At 44.2% G+C, this 15,838-nt stretch overlaps 1 protein-coding gene across 1 annotated transcript in view; it reads left to right on the plus strand.

The window, feature by feature from the left end:
- LOC147840340 (uncharacterized) overlaps window positions 1–13,861 on the plus strand; it is a 357,076-nt gene extending 343,215 nt beyond the window's left edge. The window contains exon 9 of the transcript XR_015511616.1: window positions 13,703–13,861. The gene's annotated coding sequence lies outside the window, so the exon portion shown is untranslated. The remainder of the gene's footprint in view (window positions 1–13,702) is intronic.
- The last annotated feature ends 1,977 nt before the right edge of the window (window positions 13,862–15,838 follow it).

Raw genomic sequence — 15,838 nt, forward strand, 5'->3', positions numbered from 1 at the left:
GATTTACACATGAGTTTATGACAGAGTGTACTGAGCTGGTCAAAATCCAAAAATGAAGAATATCAATTGAAATCAATCTATCTATCTATCTATCTATCTATCTATCTATCTATCTATCTATCTATCTATCTATCTATCTATCTATCTATCTATCTATCTATCTATCTATCTATCTATCTATCTATCTATCTATCTATCTATCTATCTATCTATCTATCTATCTGTCTATCTATCTAATCTTTTTATCTATCTTAATAATAATAATAATACATTTTATTTATATTGCGCTTTTCTCAAACTCAAAGCACTAACAAGAGCATCAAAACACAGAAGAACATAAAATACACAAAAAAGTAAGAATGATAATAATGATAAAAATATACATATTAAAAGAAGGCCTCATAAGTTCTAAGCAATAATAAAAAGATGAGTTTTAAGAAGTTTCTTAAAACAGTCCAGGGAACGTTCGAGGTTACTAAAGTAACCCTTCGTTCCCCGAGGAGGGGAACGGAAGCACTATAAGTGGATTTGATTGTAAAATCCACGCATTGGGAGGTTCGGTTCAGAAGCTACTCGTCTGAAAGAGTATTAAACGGGCCAATTAAGAATGAATTGGCAGCGCAAGCCTGCGCAGGTGAGCGGCATAAGCAATCAACTGAGTATATAAGCTCACCTGGCGCCAGCAGACGCTATCCTTTTTAAGCTGAAGAGACTTTCAACAGCTAAGGGACAGTCATTATGGCGACGGAGTATAGTGCTTCCGTTCCCCTCCTCGGGGAACGAAGGGTTACTTTAGTAACCTCGAACGTTCCCCTTCGGGGGGAACTTCAGCACTATAAGTGGATTTGATTGTAAAATCCACGCATTGGGAGCCCATTGAAAGCGCCATAATGACTGCACCTTACCAACACCCCCGATGAGGAGATAGTCAAGCAAGCGTGACGCACCCACATCATGGGGGGCGCGGTCCTCCAACGTGTCCCTGGCCCTAATTTATCCTACTTCAACAGAAGTTTTACGGATTTATATATATTTTTTGGGAAGTCGTGAGCATCTAGATAATTCTAGGAAAATACGACAGTACGTTGGGAAGCGTGCAATCCCGATAGGGAGGACGCTGCGGAGGCCATCCGTTACCCAAGGGGGGATAGATGGCAGAATTTACATATGGACTAGCCCTAAAAAGGGGGAGTACGCATAGCAAAAGAGTGGTTAGCGGGGAGGGAAGACACGGGTCCGCCCAGGGGGGGGGGACTTAACCGTGGCTGAATAAGCATATGGGATCGCCTAGTGGGGACCACGCATAGCAGGCACCTTTACCCAAAACGCGGGCTGACCAGCGGGCAGACCTACAACGTAGTGGGCCAGCAAGTGACTCCTCCGCTGAGTCAGTGCTGGGGGCCACGGAGGAATCTGCAGGGCTCACCTGACGGGGAACTTTACTGACAGATAAAAAGGCGCACGTATCTCCGTGTTAGGGAAAATGGCGCAGCAAGCGTGTTTCAACACCCTACCGAATTGTTTCCTCAATCACCAAGGGTTACCTAATACCCTTGAGGAAACCGGCTCCACTCGCAGATTGTAAACCTTGCAAATGTGTTGGGTGTCACCCAGCCCGCAGCTCTACAGATGTCTGTTAGAGGGGCGCCGCGTGCGCGCGCTCGAGAGGATGCGAAGCTCCGAGTGGAGTGCGCACGCGCTCTCGGGGGACGCGGCTCATCTCGGCTCTGATAGTGAAAGAAGGCATCCACAATCTAGTGGGAACTTATTTCGGTACGGCACTTCCCTGCTGCCGACCGCTATAACAGACGAAGAGCTGCTCAGATGATCTAAACTCTGAGTGCGGTCCGGATAATACGCAAAACGCGAACTGGACAATAAGAAGGGCTGGGTCTGCCTCCTCCGAGGGCAGCGCTTGCAGGCTCACTACCTCGTATTAAAACGGAGTGGTAGGAACCTTGGGCACATATCGCGGGCGGGGTCTCAGGACGTGAGAGAAGCCAGCCCAATTACAGGCACGAGTCACTGACCGAAAAATGGCTCCGGGTCCCCGACCCTCTAATCGATATCAACGCGACCAGCAGAGCTGTCTTCAGGGACAGAAAAATACTGAGTCGAGGATCGAAGGGATCTGACGCGGCTTGTGTAGCGAGGGCGAGATCCTAAGAGGGCATGAGAGGGGGCGGGGTGGATTAATTCGCTTAACGCCCCTGAGGAACCGGATGATGAGGTTATGCGTTCCCACGGTGCTGCCAGCCACCGCGTTATAAGAGCGGAGATGACAGCCACGTAACCTTGAGTGTGGAGGGCGACAGCCTGCTCTCCAACTTCTCTCGGCGTAAAGAAAGCACAACGCTGATCTGGCAAATTACGGGGGTCTTCTCAGCGAGAGACACACCATTCAGTGAATAGACTTCACGTCAGGGCATAGGCGCGCTCGGGGAGGGGGCTCTAGCCCGAGTGACGGTATTAGCCACCGCAATCGGAGGTTACCTAAGTCTTCCTCGCGTCTAAAAATCTCTTCAAAGATCGGCGAGGGTGCCAGGTGGTGCCCTGTCCCTGAGAGAGTAGGTGGTCTCTCGAAGGGACTGCCAGGGGAGGGCTATCGCGAGGGAGAGCTCTGACATCCAGGTCCGGTTGAGCCAGAGGGGCGCAACCAGCAAACTGTTCCTCGTCCTCCCTGACCTTGCACAGTAACTGCGCGAGCAGGCTCACTGGGGGAAACGCGTATTGCGCGTGCCCCGAGGCCAGCTGTAAGCCAGTGCATCCGTGCCGAGAGCACTCGGTCAGGGAAAGAACAACTGGCAATGAGCGATCTCGGGGGAAGCAACAGATCGATCTGGGCTTCCCCGAATCGCGCCCATATCAGCTGAACAGACTCGGGGTGGAGTCTCCATTCTCCAGGACGCAAGGCTGCCGTGAGAGCGCATCGGCTGCACGGTTGAGCTTGCCTGAATATGAATGGCGTGCAGCGATTTCAGCCGCGGATGACTCCAGAGGAGCAGACGGCGGGCGAGCTGAGACATGCGGCGAGAGCGCATACCCCCTATACGGCTGATATACGCCACCGCCGCCGTACTGTCCGTCCTGACCAGCACGTGTTGCCGCTCCAACACCGGAAAAAAGAGCGAGGAACACTGCCAACAGCTCCAGGCGATATGCCAATGCAACTGGGTACCTTTCCACAGGTCCGCAGCCGCATGCCCGCAACGCACAGCCCCCCAGCCCGTGTTGGAAGCGTCTGCTGAAACGACAACAAGACTGGACGCCTGTTCTAGAGACACCCAGGCCTGTAGGAACGAGGGGTCGCTCCAAGGGCTGAGGGCGCGGCGACACAGCGCAGTAACAGAGACTCGGTGTGCGCGCGCGTGCCATGCGCGTCTGGGGACTCGATCGTGAAGCCAGTGCTGAAGTGGTCTCATATAGAATAATCCGAGCGGCATGAAGCGGCTGCGGATGCCATATGCCCCAGGAGCCTCTGAAATAGTTTCAGTGGGACCACTATTTTACTGTCGAGCTCTCTCAGACAGTACAGCATCAGCTGAGCGCGCTCTCCGGAGAGGCGCGCTGCCATGGTGACCGAGTCCAGCTCCAGCCCGAGAGAAGAGATCCTCTGCACGGGGGCGAGTTTGCTCTTTTCTCGGTTGACCTGAAACCCCCACAGGTGGAAGTGCCAGAGCACTTTGTCTCTGTGCATAATCAACTCTGTGCATAATCAAGAGAGGGCAAAATTCAGCCAGTCGTAAAGAAATTGAGTATGCAGATGCCCGCGAGCCGAAGGGGCGCTGAGGCACCCTCCGCGGGCTTGGTGAGGACCCGCGGAGACAGAGAGAGCCCGAAGGGGAGGGCTTTGTATTGCCAAGCTCGACCTTCAAACGCAAACCGCAGAACTGTCGGTGGCGAGGAAGAGTGGAGACATGGAAATACGCGTCCATCAGGTCTAATGCTGCAGACCAACCCAGAGGACGAACGCACCGGAGGATGCGCTTCTGCGTGAGCATTCTGAACGGCAGCTTGTGCAGGCAGCGGTTCAAAACGCGCAGATCTAGGATTGGCCGTGACCCACTGCTCTTTTTGGGCACGATGAAGCGTGGGCTGTAAAACCCGCTCTCCATCTCGGCTGGAGGGAGCGGCTCGATTGCATCCTTCGCCAGGAGGACAGCAATCTCCTCTCGCAAGACAGGGGCGGACAGAGGGCTGACCCTGGTGAATACACACCCGTGACTTGGGGGGCCGTTTCGCGAACTGAATCGCATAGCCGAGTCTGATTGTGCGTATGAGCCACCGCGAAGAGCTGGCCCGCGCTAACCAGGCAGGCAGAGCTCTCGCTAATGGACTCATCGCTACAATCGCTGACGTACCAGCAGTGGGGCAGCGCGGAGTGGGTGTGCTGATCCGGGAAGCTCGCGGGTCCCACGGAAAAGCTGGAGGTGAGATATTTGCTCTCACTCCAAACCCGAGCTCCGGAGGTGAGGCTCGAGGGGTGGGAGAAAGGAGACCGTCCTCCCAGCGCTCGTGAGCCACTGGCAAAACGCACCGAATCTGCAAGCTAGAAAGCATAGCGTCCCAGACTGGCAGATTTCGGGCTGTCACATCTGGGGAAGTGAAAAGTGCCCTTTCATAATGTTTTCATGGCAGTAAAAAGTGCCGTTGGAAATGGGGCCCCGCCCTCCAGCGGGGAAAGAGCAAGTTCCCTCTTCTCCAGATGGCCTGTCCCAGGGGCGCTTCGCGGTCCGTTGCCGGACTTAGCGGCGTTCTGGGCAGGGGGGCTGCCTGCTTCCGAGGTGCCCGACGCGCTCGCTTCACCAGAGGTGTGTGCGGGGGCGGAGCAGCTCTCGTAGGCGGGCGCCTTCGGCGAGGAGCAGGTATGAATGGCACGGCGGGCGGAGCGGGCTACGGACCGCCGATAAGACATCACCCACCAACTGCTCTCTCACCGCCTTGAATTCCTGGGTGAATTCACAGACAGTGTCGCCGAACCTGGCTGGGGATATGGGGAAGTCAAGAAAGCTTTGCGACTTTGTCGACTTTGCGCATATCAGCCAGGGGTGGCGCTCCTGGACCACTAATGTGGACATCGTCCTCCCCAACGCACACGCAGCGGACTCAGTAGTCCGAAGAGCTAAGTCGGCGGCGGTGCGAAGCTCGTAAGCCTGGGTTGGACCCACCCTCGTGCAGCTCGGCCAGCGCCTGCGCTTGGTAGCGCTGGTAGGTGGCTATCGCATGCAAGGCGGAAGCAGCCTGGCCCGCAGCTATGTAAGCTCTAGCTCCGAGGGAGGTAGATAACTTACAGGCTTTGGATGGGAGACGAGGCGGACCCCGCCAAGAAGAGGCGCCGCGCGGATTTACCGCCATCGCGCACTCAACCTGAGGAATCGCCACATACCCCTGGCTGTTTCACCGTCAAGAGTGGTTAGGGTGGAGGAACACGCAGCACGAGCAGAAAAAAGTGCTTTACAAGACCGCGTGAGCCTACTGTGCACCTCCGGGAAGAAGGGAACGCCCCTCTAGTCGGTCCGGCCGCGGAGCTGGGGGATAAACCATCTCCAACCCACGGCCGAAGCAGCCCGGGAAAGCACGGCTAACATGTCCGTTTCAGGATCCGTAGTGACAGCGCTCACCAGCCCGAAGGGGGTGAGCGGGTCTGGATCATCATCGGACAATGAAAGCCCACCCTCCGATGCCGCGGTGGACATCTGGTCTCCGGTGTCATCGGGCGTAAGAGCTACCATCTGTTAGACGGATCGCTTCCCCCGCCCGAAGCTTGGATGGAGCGCTTAGAGGAGCGGGAGGTCCGCGGGCCCGTGGGCGACGGATTATCTCTCGCTGAAACCCTCAGATCTGCCCGAGTGCCCGCTGCAGAGCAGGGGACAACTGGGGTGGTTCGCCCTTTTGCAAAGGCTAACCGCGATCTTGCGCAACAGTCATGGCATCGCAATGACGACATGAACTGCCCGCGAGCAGCGCATTAACATGCTGGACCCCCAGACATGTAACGCAGTGCCCGCACCCATCATCCGAGGACAGGAAACCACCGCATCCAGAAACGCACAGTCGGAGCGCCGTCCTGATAAGGACGTGCTGCACGACTGTGTTGCTCTTTCTGTGAAGTTTGCAACTTTATACGCACCGCTCTGGAGGACCGGACCCAAAGAACGCCAGGCAAGGGAGAAACCCAGCTCGACCGTCTGCCACTGCGTGTACACACTCTGGACCGGGAGAATGCTCTCGTTCGCTCAGAATCGCTGGTCACAGCAGGAGGAACCCTCATCGACTCGATCAGAAAGTCTCTGAAGCGAAAAGGATAGCGTCTGCTGGCGCCAGGTGAGCTTATATACTCAGTTGATTGCTTATGCCGCTCACCTGCGCAGGCTTGCGCTGCCAATTCATTCTTAATTGGCCCGTTTAATACTCTTTCAGACGAGTAGCTTCTGAACCGAACCTCCCAATGCGTGGATTTTACAATCAAATCCACTTATAGTGCTGAAGTTCCCCCCGAAGGGGAACTGGCGTTTCTGATGTTTGTAGGGAGAGCACTGCACAATTTAGGTGCACGATAAGAGAATGTCCTGCCTCCCATGCTGCTAAGTTTCTAACGGGGCTGATACAAGGTGAGCCCCAAAGCAGAACGTAATTCTATTCTATTCTATTCTATTCTATTCTATTCTATTCTATTCTATTGATGTTTATTTATATAGCGCTTTTAAAATGTAGATTGTGTCAAAGGCACTTAACTTAGAAGTTCTTGTCTAGATTTCAGTTGAAGTTTAGTTTAGTTCAGTTCAGTGTGGTTTAAATTTCACTGCTGAACGTCAAAACACTGAAGAGCAAATCCATCGAGACACAACTCAACAAGTCCAAAAAAACAAGCAAGCCATTGGCAGACTGTCTGTCTGTCTGTCTATCTGTCAGTCAGTCTGTCGTTCGGTCCGTCCGTCCGTGCATCCATCCATCCACCCATCAACATACCTACCCATCCACCTATCCATCAATCCATCCATCTATCCATCCATCTATCCATCTTTCTATCTATCCATCCATTCATCAGTCCATATGTTAATCTGTCCATCCCAGATTGCATGATGGGACCTTGATCTTTGCCCTGCCATCATTTGATGTTGAGAATGTTACTTTACAGTTTAACAAAGTGACTTTTATGGACATGTATTAGTTTGAAATTATTTATGTAGTAATTCATTTTTGCAAGCATTTGACAAACATATAAAATAGATCATTTCAGATGGTAAAATTGTTGAAAAGAAAGTCACTTTGTTAAAGTTCTTATATAAATTCTTATTTTTAGAATACAGCTGCTCTGAAAAATATGGCAATAATGTGAACATTTTTTACTGAGAAATTGCTACAATAACAATAAAATGTAGTAAAAATAAATTTAAAAAAAATTAAGTTTAATGTTTGGCATCCACTCTTGTTTTTGTTGTTGTTTTCAACATTGTTAAGCAAGATTTCTCAAGGGCACCTATTTAACCCTTTTACAAGATGTAAGATAAGCCTTTGGTTTCTCCAGAATGTGTCTGTAAAGTTTCAGCTCAAAATACCCATTAGATAATTTATTATAGCCTCCAGAATCTGCCCATTTTTGTGTCTGAGTTCAGTGTAGCTGTTTTTGTAACCTGTGGCTTTAAATTCAAATGAGCTGCTTCTCTCCGCCCACCTTTCCTACATGCATGTCTGCTTCCCCTGCATTATATCAGATAAACAGCAGCCAATGATAGAGACAGACACAGATATGAATACGCCTCATGTATTTGAGGTGCAGTCTATTCAAGCCTTTCTGAAATGATGAGTTACGCACAGATGCCGTTTGCAGTACTCACACACACACACACACACACACACACACACACATATATATATATACACACACACACACACACACATATATATATGTGTGTGTGTGCGTTTACTGACACCATGCGGCCACAGTGATTGGCGGTTAGGAATTATGTGACAATTTTTCTCTCTTCATTGCAAACTTATAAATTTAATTATTGAGGTGCAGCTGATCACAGAGAGTTGTGACATGTTTCAATACCAGTTTTTTTGCAAAAATGTCATGTTAGAGTGGGACTCAAAATCGTTTGAATCCTTTTTTAACGTTAGGAAATTTTTAAAAAGAGACTTGTGTTTTTATCACTCCAATATGCCTGTGGACACACTATTACTTCACACTATACCTACACACAATTCTGTCCAGACAGCTTACAAAAGTTTCTTTTTTATCATAGGTGCCTTTTAAGGCAATATTTAAAGTTCCTGAAAGTAGCATTATTGTCAAAATAGCGTGAATTTCTCAGTTCAATTAATTTTATTAGATTTTCCAAATATTCAAACTTTAATTTCTGCATTTTCTTTTTTAGATCAGTGTAGTTACAGGTCAGCTTCAGCAATGACATTGTCATTTCAAAGACATTCTCACTTTCCGATTGGAGTATTTTTCTGTGTAATTGTCAACAAATAATTATATAAGAATGCATGTGAGAAATGAGAAGGAGGAAGAGAGATAGTGAAAGTCTAAGAAAAAAAAAAAAGCAAAGCAGCCTCTTTGTTCCCAGGGATCCCAGCGGTGGGTGTATAGCCCCAGATGAGAGAGAAACATTATCTCTCCGAATAGAGCAGCGCACTGGTTCCAGCAGCCGCACTGGCACGATTCTCCGTGTCCTCTAGGTAATTAATTCTCTGAGTGGCCCTTGTCTCATGGGAACAAAGTGGCTGCTTGTTACAAGAAGTGTTCGAAGATCAACCCATCTCGCTGAAGACATGTCGCAGGACTACCACTGTTCAAGAGCGGCCACGTGTTGGCTACTCCACGCCCACAAAGGGCCTCTTCATCCCAAAATTTAGAGTCTCATAAAAACATTATTGTGCAGCTTCGGGGATCATTTGTCCACTTCACAAAAGAATCGAAAACCAAAACATTGACCCCTCTGGTCTTTGGGGGTGCATTTTTGAAATTCTGACCCCTCCCAGCCACTCTTGTGCCCACACTGACGTCCCAGCAGCGCTCCTACGCAGCCAAAGTCACCATGAAGGTATTTCAAAGGTTGCGTGGTCAAAGCCGCCACCATAGAGGCCATTTTGTATTGGCACTGAACAGAAGAGGCTCTGTTGGACGATTGCGCACATCGCCCGAGTTTTAAATGTCTCAATATGATGCTTCCTAAATGCACGTTTTGTCCCTTGTTAGTTCACCTCTTCTCTTTCCAGCATAGCCATGAATCAACGGGCCGGCTCTCCATCAATAATATTCTAAATATGGCAGCTCCGCATGGCTCCGCTCTTGCACACCATGTACCTGCCAAGCGTTTGGGCAAGGTCATGTCAGCCTATTAACCATATTAAAACATCGCAATTATGGTAATTGGCAACTACTAATGCAACTTTAGGTAGCTTTGCTCCAGGCAATTAATCATAATGGATTAGCCACTAACGTGTAGGGGGAGGGGGTCACATGCTTTAGGCCCATCCGACTGGTCAGAGCTTGACCCTGAACTGCACTGAGCTCATTCAACTTCAGTGCGCTCATCTAATTTGCAAACCTCATAGAGGAAAAAAGGCCTACTGCACAAACTGTGTTCGGGAATATTTGGTTATTGCTTTAACATCACTAGATGTCGAATCATGCTTGTGTTCATGACAGTTGTGAACATACTCAGGGTCATTTGCTGAGGCTGTGGGTTAAAGGTAATAATATATTAGCCAGTTTCTTTCACAGGCTGATTGTTTTGCTTTATAAGACGTCAATGAATGGTCAGGAGACACAGGTGTTAATATACGTTTGCCTGTATACAGTGTTTAATTTCTTTATAGATAGTTTACTTGAACATCAGCAATCTAATTGCCTAATTTGCCTTAATCTGAATAAGACAGTAATATGATTAAGGTGTTTGCATAAGTTGGTTTTTGAATGTTTCATTCATGATCCTATTTTACATGTTATAGCACATTGATTGATTAATATTATTGCATCACCACACTATTCAACGTTTTCTTCAGAGTTTCATACAATTTCAGGTGTTTCCTTTTCAATGTGTCGACTTTAACTGCAGTTTGACATTATCACTTTCATTCAGGAACATTTTAGTCATGACAAACTGAGGTATTGGTTGAGAGCATGAAGTATAGACTATGGAATATTGGAATTTGATACCGCATGCCGAATGGAAAGAAAAAACATCCACATTTCGTGATGCGGATGTCTGTGGTCCATTACTGCCTCAGTAGGTGCAGAGAACAGTGTCAAACAGCCTTTGTGTATGGAATGTCCTGTCACAAAACGCATCAAAAAGTTACATGACGGTAATAGTTTGATTGACTTCAATAATGTGACTAAAACTGGCATACTCTGCACATCTAAGTTGAGTTCTGTTTACTTTAGTCAAATTACTGTCATCAAAAATTGTACATGCTGTGTACATGATATACTTTTAATTATAGTATTGTCTTAATCATATTAAAATCAGATTATTGCTGTCCATGTAAACGTACTCAGTGTGATAGTAGGAATTGACTGATATTTTTTAGTCCCTAAAGACCACGGTTTTAGCTAACTAAAAGTCACATATATCTTGGACAGCCTGAGGGTAAGAACATTAATATTTTTGGGTGAACTGTCCCTTTGATGAGAATACTTCTTTTGAATACATAGATAGATGAGTTCAAAGTAAGCTTCTGTGGTATTAATGCATCATAATTTTGTTCTATTTTTTCACCTATGAATGGGGTGAGGATTTGGGGAATGGGGAACTGACCCTCAGGCCATCTAAGTTAAAGGTGACTTTTTTTTCTTTCTTCAGTAGAATATGCATCCATTCATTCATTTTCTTGTCGGCTTAGTCCCTTTATTAATCTGGGGTCGCCACAGCGGAATGAACCGCCAAATTATCCAGCAAGTTTTTTCGCAGCGGATGCCCTTCCAGCCGCAACCCATCTCTGGAAAACATCCACACACACATTCATACACACATTAATACACTATGGACAATTTAGCCTACCCAATTCACCTGTACCGCATGTCTTTGGACTGTGAGGGAAACCGGAGCACCCGGAGGAAACCCACGCGTAGGCAAGGAGAACATGCAAACTCCACACAGAAATGCCAACAGAACCGAGGTTCGACTAGCGACCCAGCGACCTTCTTGCTGTGAGGCGACAGCACTACCTACTGCGCCACTGCCTCGCCTTTATTATTATTATGATTATTATTATTATTATTTGCAAATAAATTTGGCTGTTAGAACCAACTCATTCTCAAAAAGAAATGTAGTTTTCTACTTGTACACTCTCAGAAATAAAGGTATGAGAGCTGTCACTGAGCCAGTACCTTTTCAAAAGATACATATTTGTACCTAAAAAGTCCTTAGTAATACCTCAAGGGTACATGCAAGTACCCAAATCCACCTAAAATGCACCTTTGAGGTATCAATATGGGCTCTTCTGGTACAAATATGTACCTTTTGAAAAGGTACTGCCCCAGTGACAGCTCTTGTACCTTTATTTCTGAGTGTAGTTAAATAAATATTTTTACATTTCTTTTAAGACAAAACAAATAATGTGTCAAAGAGAAAATCGCATTTAAAATTGGTTTAATTAATATTTTATGTCATATATTTGCCATGTTTCAAACTAAGAAAAAAAGGCTGTGCCAAATATCTTATTGAATGCATGTAGAAATATGTTTGGGTAATTAAGCCCAACAATTCAGCTATTTCTCTCTAGAAATGCGGCTATTGTGGCCCGCACTGTATTTAATTGTAATTGTATTTGTAATTAAAACCCCATTAGTAAAATCTCTGACTATCTGGCTATTTATTAAGACTTTAATAAATGCAGCAATGTTCTGAACAGACAACTCAATTAAGTAAAAATTTCAATATTTCACTACACTTGGTGTCATAAAATGCCTCTAAATCATCACATTGACTAAATTATAATGTGATGTTTGAGCTTCATAGAGATGTGTACATAAGTGCATTATTTCAACATTGCACTGCAATACTCTCCAATACTCTGCAATTCAGTTTGAATTTAAACATGAACATAGAAGTCATTCATCTTGTCCTCTGAGATTATCCTGATGACCTTTTGTGTGCTTTTAAAGTGTGGACTGGCTCAAAAATATAACTTTGTAGAATTAAGTTTTAGTTCTACTTTAATAACCAACACTGTAAGATTTGTATTATTATAATTAGAATGTATACAGTTTAAAAAAGAACACCACATATGTATATAAGCTGTCACAGAATATCAATATGTGATTAACAAAATTTTGACAAAAATATCATATAAAACACTATAATTGCAAAATGAAAAGGCATCTTGCCAAGATTCTACAGAGTATAACTGGGAGGAGAGGAAGAATCATCTTTCCCTTCAGTACCATCATCCTCTCCCTATCGGTCCCCTGCGCAGACCCTCCACCCCTCCTCTCCAAGCGGCCCTGACTGTGTCTCTTTGGGAGGAGTGCGTATTCTCCTTTCATCCCCTTTAGAGGACAAACATCAGCCCCATCTTGCCGCCATCCATATTCATGAGCCTCTTATAAATATCTGATAGCGGCCGCTCTACAGCTGTTTAGCTCTGAAAGCAACGCTTAGCCCAGACACACACATACACTCACCGGCTTTAACGTAGGCACTTACTGGTCCGATCTTGGGCCCTCATCACCTAGTGTGCCCTGTCGGCCCCATGATAGCATCGGCTCATTGCTGGGGTATCGCTCTAGGCTTAATTAAAGACTAAATGTGACCGTTAAATGAGAAGAGAATCCAAAAGAGCTGTGCTTACCTTCCTCACGACAGCAGAGGGCTTATCTAAAGTGAGACAAGGACAGTGAGTGCATGAGAGAAAGACAGAGATGGCAATGATATACAGCTTTCAGTTAATTGTCACTTCCTCATCTCACAGTACAAGGTTACAGGACTCTATATCAATCAATCACATATTATATATATATATATATATATATATATATATATATATATATATATATATATATATATATATATATATATATATAGTTGAAATCAGAATTATTAGCCCCCCTGTTTATTTTTTTCCCATTTTTATTTTTAACGAAAAATTTTTTCAACACAATTCTAAACATAATACTTTTAATAACTCATTTCTAATAACTAATTTATTTTATCTTTGAAATGATGACAGTACATAATATTTTACTAGATATTTTTCGAAACACTTCTATACGGCTTAAAGTGACGTTTAGAAAATTAAAAACTGCTTTTATCCTAGGCGAAATAAAACAAATTAGACTTTCTCCAGAAGAAAAAAAAATTATCAGACATACTATGAAAATTTCGTTGCTCTGTTAAACACCATTTGGAAAACATTTTTAATTTTTTTTAATTCAAAGGAGGGCTAATAATTCTGACTTCAACTGTATATATACTTACAACTGTATAGTTCTTTCTGGTTCCCAAATCTGGTTGGCTAATATGATAGCCGTGCGATATTCTGCAAAATTTTAGAACTTGTACAGCTTCCTCACCCTTCTGTATTAGATACCTAGAGTGACAGCAGATCAATAGACTCACTACAGTTTGACAAATATTGCAGCTGTTGGACAACATGCTTTTTTAGATGAGAATGTAGTTGTTTACATTGCATCTATGTAGATTATTCATAAGGATGGTGCCTATTTTTAATATTTATAATTTCGTAGATACAGCGCATCGGCATCCATCAGCCTGTCATTGAGCAGAGCAAAGACAGTTGATGTTCTCCATACACAAGATGGCGACAGAGACCGCATAATAAGCCCTTAGAAAAGAAAAGATTTGCATATATTCAAACTGAAGCTGATCAAAACATTATAACATTGGTGAGTAACATTCCAAGTTAATCTCTCTCTTTTTTTATGTTGCAATGCTCTGCACTATATTTTATATAGTAATTGTAGTGTATTAAGTGTGAGATGAGACTCACACATTAGGAATGTATGTATATTGTGTTGGCCACTCTTTGTATAACCCTGAGTTGGCCATCTGTTTGTATCTAATGAGTTTCCTGTTTTTATTACTGCAGATTAGTTCAGTAAAACGAAAGAAAGAAGAAATGCCCGCATGTGTTTATCCCTTTTCTTATCGCAAATACAACAATAAACTGGCAGTGATTGCGTTGCTTTGTTTTGTTTTGGCGATAATTATTGTAATATCCTGATTACAACAGAGAAATACTGGGAAATGTCTCTAGACTGATGGCATTTCATGCTGTTCAGGCAAGGCAAGTTTATTTATATTTCATACACAGTGGGAATTCAAGGTGCTATATATAAACAGGAATAAAAGAGACAAGTATAAATAAAATAATAACAAATAATATAAAAAAAGATGAAAACAGCATAAAGACGGTTTTTCCATATTCCAAAACATCATATTTTCTCATTTTACTCTAGGATTTTCCCATTGTTTTGATCACCACCCCCACCCTCCCTCTGCATTATAATCTTAAAATGTGAGCAAAATCGCCTGTTTTTTCATCACTAGACATTATGATGGCATTTTGTCATCACTTTAGACATTACGCTAGAAAATCATTCAAATACTAGCTCTAAAATTATGTTGGTAAATTAGTAATGCTTCTCCTGTTCTAACATCAGCTGCAGATGTGAATGAATAGCGGACGAAAATAGTTCCTCATACAAAAGGATTTTCAGACTCTGTGTTTGGTTTTCTTTTTTAAATACACAAACTGTTGTATGAATGCAATATCACACTCATAGCAGTGCGATATGGCTGTATATCATCACTGGGACACTAAGGCACTCGATCTGCAGCCTCGTGCCAACGCATGCCTCCCATCAGTGCTGATATACAGACATATCCCACTGCTACGAGTGTGATACTGCTCATCTATATATATATATATATATATATATATATATATATATATATATATATATATATATATATATATATATATATATATGAAAAAGTATGAATGTGTGTACAATACACATTGTTGTAAGATATAAAATTACATATAAAATATGTTGACAAATGCATTTGTGCTATATCACAATCACAATACAAATACATTATTGTAATAATTGAACTTTATATCAATTAACTATTTCTTATTATATATAGTATATGTGGATATAATTTAAATGTTTTCAATGACATATATTTATACATTTTTAATAAAATGTGTGATATTTCTATAAACACTCTGTAAAGCTTTGTCTATGTAAATTCCTGTCATTGCTGAATTGATCATTGAAGCCATGTCAATCATGCTAGTAACATACACGGAACATTCTGTCTTTCCATTATCCAAGCAACAGACATAAGAGTAAGACTGGACTCTATACCAAACACAATACTCTGACTAGTTCTCAAGGTGGGCACTGTGTGTTCTCAACACGGGGCAGAACAGAACATTTGTGCATTCCTGAGAAACTCTTCTCTTTCCCCCTTAGATAACGCTTCCAGTCCTCCTCCAACTCATTAGAAACGTTAGAACTGCTGATCCAGGCAAGAAAAAATGCGCTTTGCTTCGTTTTTGCAGAATATCCTTGTTCTGTTTCCAAAACAAATAGCAAGAAATTTAAATATTGCTCTTGTGGTGTGTGTGTGAGTGTGTGTTTGAGAGAGAGAGAGAGAGAGAGAGAGAGAAGGAGGGAGGGGGGTTTAGAAAACGAGAAAGAGAAAGACAGATTGTGAGGTTTAAGATAAGTATCACAGTACCCAGTGGACTGAATGGGTTTAAAGTATTAACATTAGAGAATACAGGACGAGCACAAGTAAAGGAGAAGCAGAACAAATCACAGGGAGGAAATGATAAGAAAGAATAGACA

Source organism: Danio rerio, chromosome 16, assembly GCF_052040795.2.
Source record: "Danio rerio strain M-AB ecotype USA chromosome 16, GRCz13ab, whole genome shotgun sequence".
In the NCBI taxonomy this organism is placed as follows: domain Eukaryota; kingdom Metazoa; phylum Chordata; class Actinopteri; order Cypriniformes; family Danionidae; genus Danio; species Danio rerio.